The sequence below is a fragment of the Spinacia oleracea genome, chromosome 1, assembly GCF_020520425.1.
Source record: "Spinacia oleracea cultivar Varoflay chromosome 1, BTI_SOV_V1, whole genome shotgun sequence".
Lineage (NCBI taxonomy): Eukaryota > Viridiplantae > Streptophyta > Magnoliopsida > Caryophyllales > Amaranthaceae > Spinacia > Spinacia oleracea.
The window spans coordinates 10,575,200-10,581,927 of record NC_079487.1 but is presented as its reverse complement, the minus strand read 5'-3'; positions in this window follow the sequence as shown (position 1 = coordinate 10,581,927).

Below are 6,728 nucleotides of genomic sequence, written 5' to 3'. Positions count from 1 at the left end.
TGAAATCTTATATGGCATAATAAGCTAATTGTAAAATTAGCTTACCATTGTGGATGCTCTAAGCACATAACTACTAACCCCTAACTGTTGTACACGGGTACAGTCAGCTCTGGTTGTACCCCTGCCAAAAAACGACGCGCCTGTATTGTTTGTTCTTTCTTGTTGTAATGTTTGTTTTTTCATGTTGTTTTTTAAATTCATCATAAAATTGGTCATAATTGTTGTATTGTTTGATCTTTCTTCTAGAATTTTATGTTCTTTTTTATATTGTTTGTTCTTTTTTGTTGAATTATTTGTTCCTTGAATTATTTGTTCTTTCTTGTTTATTTGTTTGTTCATGATCATCATTTGGTTAATGTTCGTAATGAAATTAAACTCTTCATTGATCTTTTATGTTTTTACAAACGCCTGTATTGTTTATTCTTTCTTTTTGTATTGTTTGTTCTTTCTTGTTGCATTGTTTGTTCTCTCATGTTGTTTTTTTAAAATTCATCATAAAATTGTTCATAATTGTTGTATTGTTTGTTCTTTAGCAAGGAGTACGCCCGCGTGTTTCAACGAGAACACCGAAAAAACCTTCTGGAATTTTATGTTCTTTTTTATATTGTTTGTTGATCTTTTTTGTTTAATTGTTTGTTCTGTCTTGTTTATTTGTATGTTCGTAATAATCATCTGGTTAATGCTTATAATGAATTTGTTCATACTTTTTGTTTTATTTTTTCATACATTTTGTATTCTTTGTTCTTTCTTGTTCTATTACTGAGCATCTTATAGACCCTTGTATCTTTTTAACCTATTTGTTTTCTTTGCACGCTCATCATTTTCAAATCAGTAAATGTTCATTTTTAAATTAGTTGTGATCATCATATCAAATTACTTACTATTTTCATTTTCAGCCTACAACAATGAGGAAATTGAAACCGTAAAAGTCAAATATTGTGATCAAATCACACTTCATACACACATTCAAAAATATAAAAACTCGAGACTACATCAAAAGCAAGACTCAAGATTGAAGATATAGAAAAATAAGTGGAGATATCTACCAATATCTTGTAATTTAAGTACAAATTTACATGAGTGATTTCCTTCAATATTGCATAAAGATCCAATAATTCCCAAAATACGTTACTTTCTAAGTTAATTCCCACCATACCGTCCACGTCAGCAAGGGAGAAAGAATTTTTTTTTTTCCGGTTCAGCAATGAACCGCCATTTGAGAGCGGTTTTGTTTTAAAACAAACCGCCATCTCAGATGGCGGTTTTGTTTTAAAGCAAAAAAAAATTGCGCTTTATGTAATCTGATAATAACACCATCAAACAAAACAAATATAATCTTCATCAAACAAACGAAAACCGCAACAGGTGGTTTTCATTCAATCAATAAGAACGCTTTCAATCCCCTTGTGGTTTTCATTCAATCAAACGAAAACCCCTTGTGGTTTTCATTCAATCTTCATCAAACAAACGAAAAACCCTTGTGGTTTTCATTCAATCAAACGAAAACACAGCTCCCTTCCAATACTTGTATCAATTTTTCATTCAATTAACAATTAATTACATAAATAAAATTTAAAAAAGAATTAAGGATTTACCTGGTTGCAGTGTAATATTTTCTATAATTATAAATATATTTTATTTTATTTATAAAGCATTTCGTCGTATTTATAAAGTATTTTTATAAATTAATTTCATTTAATGAGAATTAAATGCGCTTTTATTTTTAATTAATTTAATTATTAATTATTACGAAAACCGGATTTTATTAAATAGATTCAACGAATTTATTTAATCGGGAATTGTTGGGTCGCTTTTCGAAAACGAATTTAATAAACTTAAAGCCCGGTTGTTTTGTCTTAATCAAACCCAACAAAGCTTGCAAGGAGTAAACTTAAATGAGCCCGGTAATAAGCCCAACTCAAAATTACCCTAACCTAGCCCACAAGGGAGAGAAAACCTATAAATAGACCTCATACCAAACCCTCTCAACCAAAAATTCAGAAATCTCTCTCTCTCCTCTTTTTCTCCCCTTGCGGCACACTCCACACCCACACCCCTCTCTTCGTGCGCCCTTGCTTGCGGCGCAAGGCATCCTCACCCGTCTCTCCCTCTCGCCTTCCCGCAGCCGCAGCGTAGCACGTTGTGCATGCGTGTTGTGTGGTTGTGCCTTGCTGCGCTGCCCACTCGTCCCTCACCTCGTCTCGCGTCACGTCGCAGCACAACAGCAGAGCTGTGTGCGCGCGTTGTGCCTCGCCTGTGCCCAGCGCCCCGCTCGCCTGCCCTGTCCCTTGCGCGCGCGCCCGTGTTGTGGTGCGTTGCGTCGCTGCTGCTATTGTGTGCTTGTCGTGTGTGTTGGTTGGCACACACACACACGATTAATTAATCGATGTGTGTGTGTGTGTTGATCAATTGTTTAACCAAAAATTTATTTTCAAAAATATTAATTTTCAGTTTTAAATTGATTTAATTATTGTGATTAGTTTAAATTAATTAAAACGGTTATGAACACCGTATTGGGTTAGTATTGTGCTTTAATTAAAGAATTTCGTTTTGATGATTGAGGTTATAATTTTCAGATTTTATAAGTTTATAAAGTGTCGATTTTTGAAGTCAAAACATGTTTTGAAATAAACTATTGTTAGGGTTTTTGGTTTCAAATTAATTAAGCGATTGATTCACATAATTTAATGACAATTTAAATTATGGGAATCAAATTAAATTTTCAGATTGTTTATAAGCTTTAAAAAGTTGGTTTTTAAGGGTTTTAAAGCTAAAAAGTCAATGTTTTTATGTTAGGACTTGAGTTGACTATTTGAGACTATTAAATTAATGATTAATGATTGAGTTCTATTTAAACTAAGAGTTTTAGAATCTTAAATAGTTGCTGGAAATTTAGTAAACATGGATAATAATTTAGTTCTCTTATTTTGTTTTATAGGAGTTGATTTCTAGTGAGTCGTGATTCGCATAGTGGCCCCCGCACTTAGGTATTTCAGGTACGTACAAGACTAGGGTGACCACCCATCCCTTGAGGACTTTGTGAAGTGTATTGAATGCGAATCATGTGAACTTATATGTTGTTATGAATTCATGTTTGATGATTGGGAATGAATATGCTATTATGAATTCATGTTTCATGTTGAGAACAAGCATGTTATTATTATTGTTGAATCTATGTGAACGAGCATGTTATGAATTGAATTATGCTTTATAGATTCTATTGAACTATCATGTTATCGACTTTTATAATCGTTGAATTATGTCAAGCATGTTGTTCAAGTTGGTTTGCATGTATGAGTATTGCGCATGCAAGTTGTTATTATTATTATGCTATAGTACAGGATGTCTAGCATAATTACTGAGCCAGTCGAATATTGCCAGTGAGAAATATATATTCTACCAAAGGGGTAGAATATGTTAGAGAGTCTATATGAATTGAATTAAGGACAATTCGTGCTAAGGGCACACCCCGCTTGTTAATAGGCAATGTCGGGTTATCTCAAACAGTGTTTTTGAGAAGGAACAATGGGAGTAATTTCACTTGAGTCTTGTTTGATCACAAGTCCTAAAGAAGTAAAATAATGAAGTGTCATTGTTGAATTGTTTAATTGTTCAATTGTTTGTACGTTGTGTCTTGAGTAGAGTCTTGAGTCGCCTTGAACATAATATACTAATTAACGTAAAGTGTAACCCAAAGAGTTTCAAAACTCTTGGAACGTATATACCTTGAGTATGAACAATGGGGGGAGTCTTGCCGGAAAACTTGTACTCCTAGAATGATACAAGACGTTGTTTCATTCTCTTTTATGCCGTTGTGCATTGGAATTCCTGTCGGTATGGCCCGACTGTCGGTAGTAGCCCGACTTATTTTGGTGTATGGTTGGCTCCCATCACCCTTTTCTTTCCTTTTGAGGATACTTACTTTACCCGTTCGAAGCTACTTTTTATTAATCTGTGAGTCAAGAGTAGTGTTAAGTGTCGAGTCTTGTCTCCATGTTTACTTGTTTATTATATGGCTTTTGCATGTGGATTATTTAAATTGTCGAGTGAAGCATGTTAGGATAGAATGTTATTCTAGCTTGTTCGTACTCAGCTTTCGCTGACTCCGTGCTTCATGTCTTCTGGTCATGACCTTTGCCTTAATGACCCTATGATGATCAATCAATTGCATTTGCGTTGTTAGGGAGTAGATTTTTAATAAAGCAGGTTTGTAGAGATAACTTGCGGGAGAAGTTATCATGGGATTCGTGTTGAGAGTTTATTCTTCCGTAATTTATAAACTCTTTATTCTATTTAAAGTCATGACTACTATTTTCAGTTAATTTATTTCAAATGGTTTAATACTTTGGATTTGGGCCTCAGTGGTTCCAACTTGTTTTAATAACCATTAACTACTTATTTAATATGTTTTGAAAGTTAGTTAATTCCGCTGCGTAATTCTGGTAAATAGCCTTAGCCGTTATCACGGTGGCGGTAATATCTTGGTAATTCCTGTGTTTTAAGTCGGAAAATGTTTTATAAAAAGCAAGGAATTATTAGGGTGTTACAAAGTGGTATTTGCAGAGCTCTAGTTTGAGAGCTTCTTTGCATTAATTAATAGTGCAAAGTGGTAAATCCTTGAACTACAATTGCGGAACTTTAGGATTTCCGAAAACTATTTTCCTAAAGTCAAAATGTTGTTTTTGAGTACTCAAAATTTTGAAAAGCCAAATACCAATTATTTCAAGAATTTGAAAATCGTTTTAATTATTCGATTTTTATTTCGAATTAATTATTTTCCGAAATAATTTCGGATTTTTCAAAAAAAAAAAAAAATTAAAGAAATAAATTTTAATTTTATTTTCGGATTTTCCGAATTTCAAAAAAAAAAAATATTTTTTTGAAATAATTAATTAATTATTTATTTAATTACTTATTTATTCCTTTTAATTATTTTCGAAAATAATCGAATTAATTTCTTAAATTATTCGATTACTTATTTTGAATTTTCGATTTTAATTTTAATAATTTCGTATATATTTGAATTTATTTATTAAATTAATTTCGAAATTTTTTATTTACTCTAAGTGAGGAAAGGGTAGAATAAGAAGGGTATAATTAGACTAAGTATGTGTTTAAGTTAAGTATGCATTGGTAATCAAGTGTTTATGTGATTATGCCTTGACTATGTGATCTTTTGTTTCAAGTTTGATCATGTCTTGTTGCTTTATGTGATTAATTGCATCAAGATTCATGATTAAGCATGTACTTGTGCATTGAAATTGTATGGCTCAACGAACTTACTTTGTTTTGGAACATTTTAGTAAGACTTTGTAGTTGTTAACTTTCAGGATTAAGATGTTGATTTCAAAGTACGCAAATCTAGGAAACCTAGAGAAGCTAGATTGTGAAACCCCACACATTTATGTGAAAAAGATCGAATTTGCTTGCAACTATTTTGCTACAGTGAAGAACCTACCTGAACTAAGGAAGAAAGATGTTATGGCAGAGATGGTTATTCATTTCTTACCTGCTAGGAAACCATACATAGAGCTTAAGAACCGATTTTGGGATATGCATATGGAAAATGGTATTCCTAATTACTACAAGTATGGTACTCCAGATGGTAGATGGAGATATGATTTGGAGATTATGACTATGATTATAGAGCTTGCAGAGGAATGTTTCGATGATGGTAAGACAGTGAAAAACATCAACCTTACATGATTAGATCATGATACAGAGACTCAGATGAATGAGGATAGTGATGATGATGTTGTTGAGATTGAGAACCCTAATCCTATCATTCCTGAACCTACTATTGAGATCTCCAGTGATACAGAAATCGAGCCTGAAACCAACAATGATGAAGTAAACAGTGTGCTACAACAGAACAATGAGGATATGGAGTATGAGTATGATCCGGAGGAAGACTTTGATGACTTTGAAGACCATGAGCACTCTTCACCAGTTTGTAGAGGTGGTTGGATAGTAGATTAGCAATTTAAAGACTTTTCTAATGTAATAGATAGTGCTTAAATTTTAGTGAAGTAATAAAGTAGTAAACTACTATTTATGGTTTTAGTAGTTCAGTTTTGTGGTTTTTCCAAATAAAGTACGATCCAAAGGATGTATTATTTTCCCATTGAAGTAAAAAAGATTAGAATTCTTTCTTTTACCTTTAATTCTAAAGTTTATGTTCTCTTTGAGCGATTATCGCAAAAGAATTTCATGTATTTCTTCAATGAAATTATACTTGCAAGGTGGTTCAATTTTCACCACTTGAACTCTGTGATGCGGACTAAGAGAGAAAGCGGCCCATAATAGGCGCCTATCTTGCTTAGGGTCCGAAACTTCCATGTATGTGTACTAATTATGTGGCTAGTTAGTGCAATGTTTTAGCAAGGCAGTGTCCAAACTCAGTTGTTAAAGTTAGTCTTTTGTCTTATTCAGGAGAAGGGAAATGACTACCCAAGGAATTGCCGATGTGGTTAGGCAACTAGCTGAAGTAGTGCATAACTAATCACAGAATAGGAATAACTAGGGAGTTGATCCAGCTGGTGAAATGTTTAAGAAGGTGGCCCAAAGTAAGCCTCCTTTGTATCAAGGGGAGATAGACCCAACTGTACTTGAGAATTGGCTAAGGGAGTTCGATAAGCTTATCGTGGCTGTCAATTGTCCAGAGAACCTTAGGGTTAATAGTGTTGTTTATTACCTTAGGGGAGAAGCCGATTTATGGTGGCAGAGGT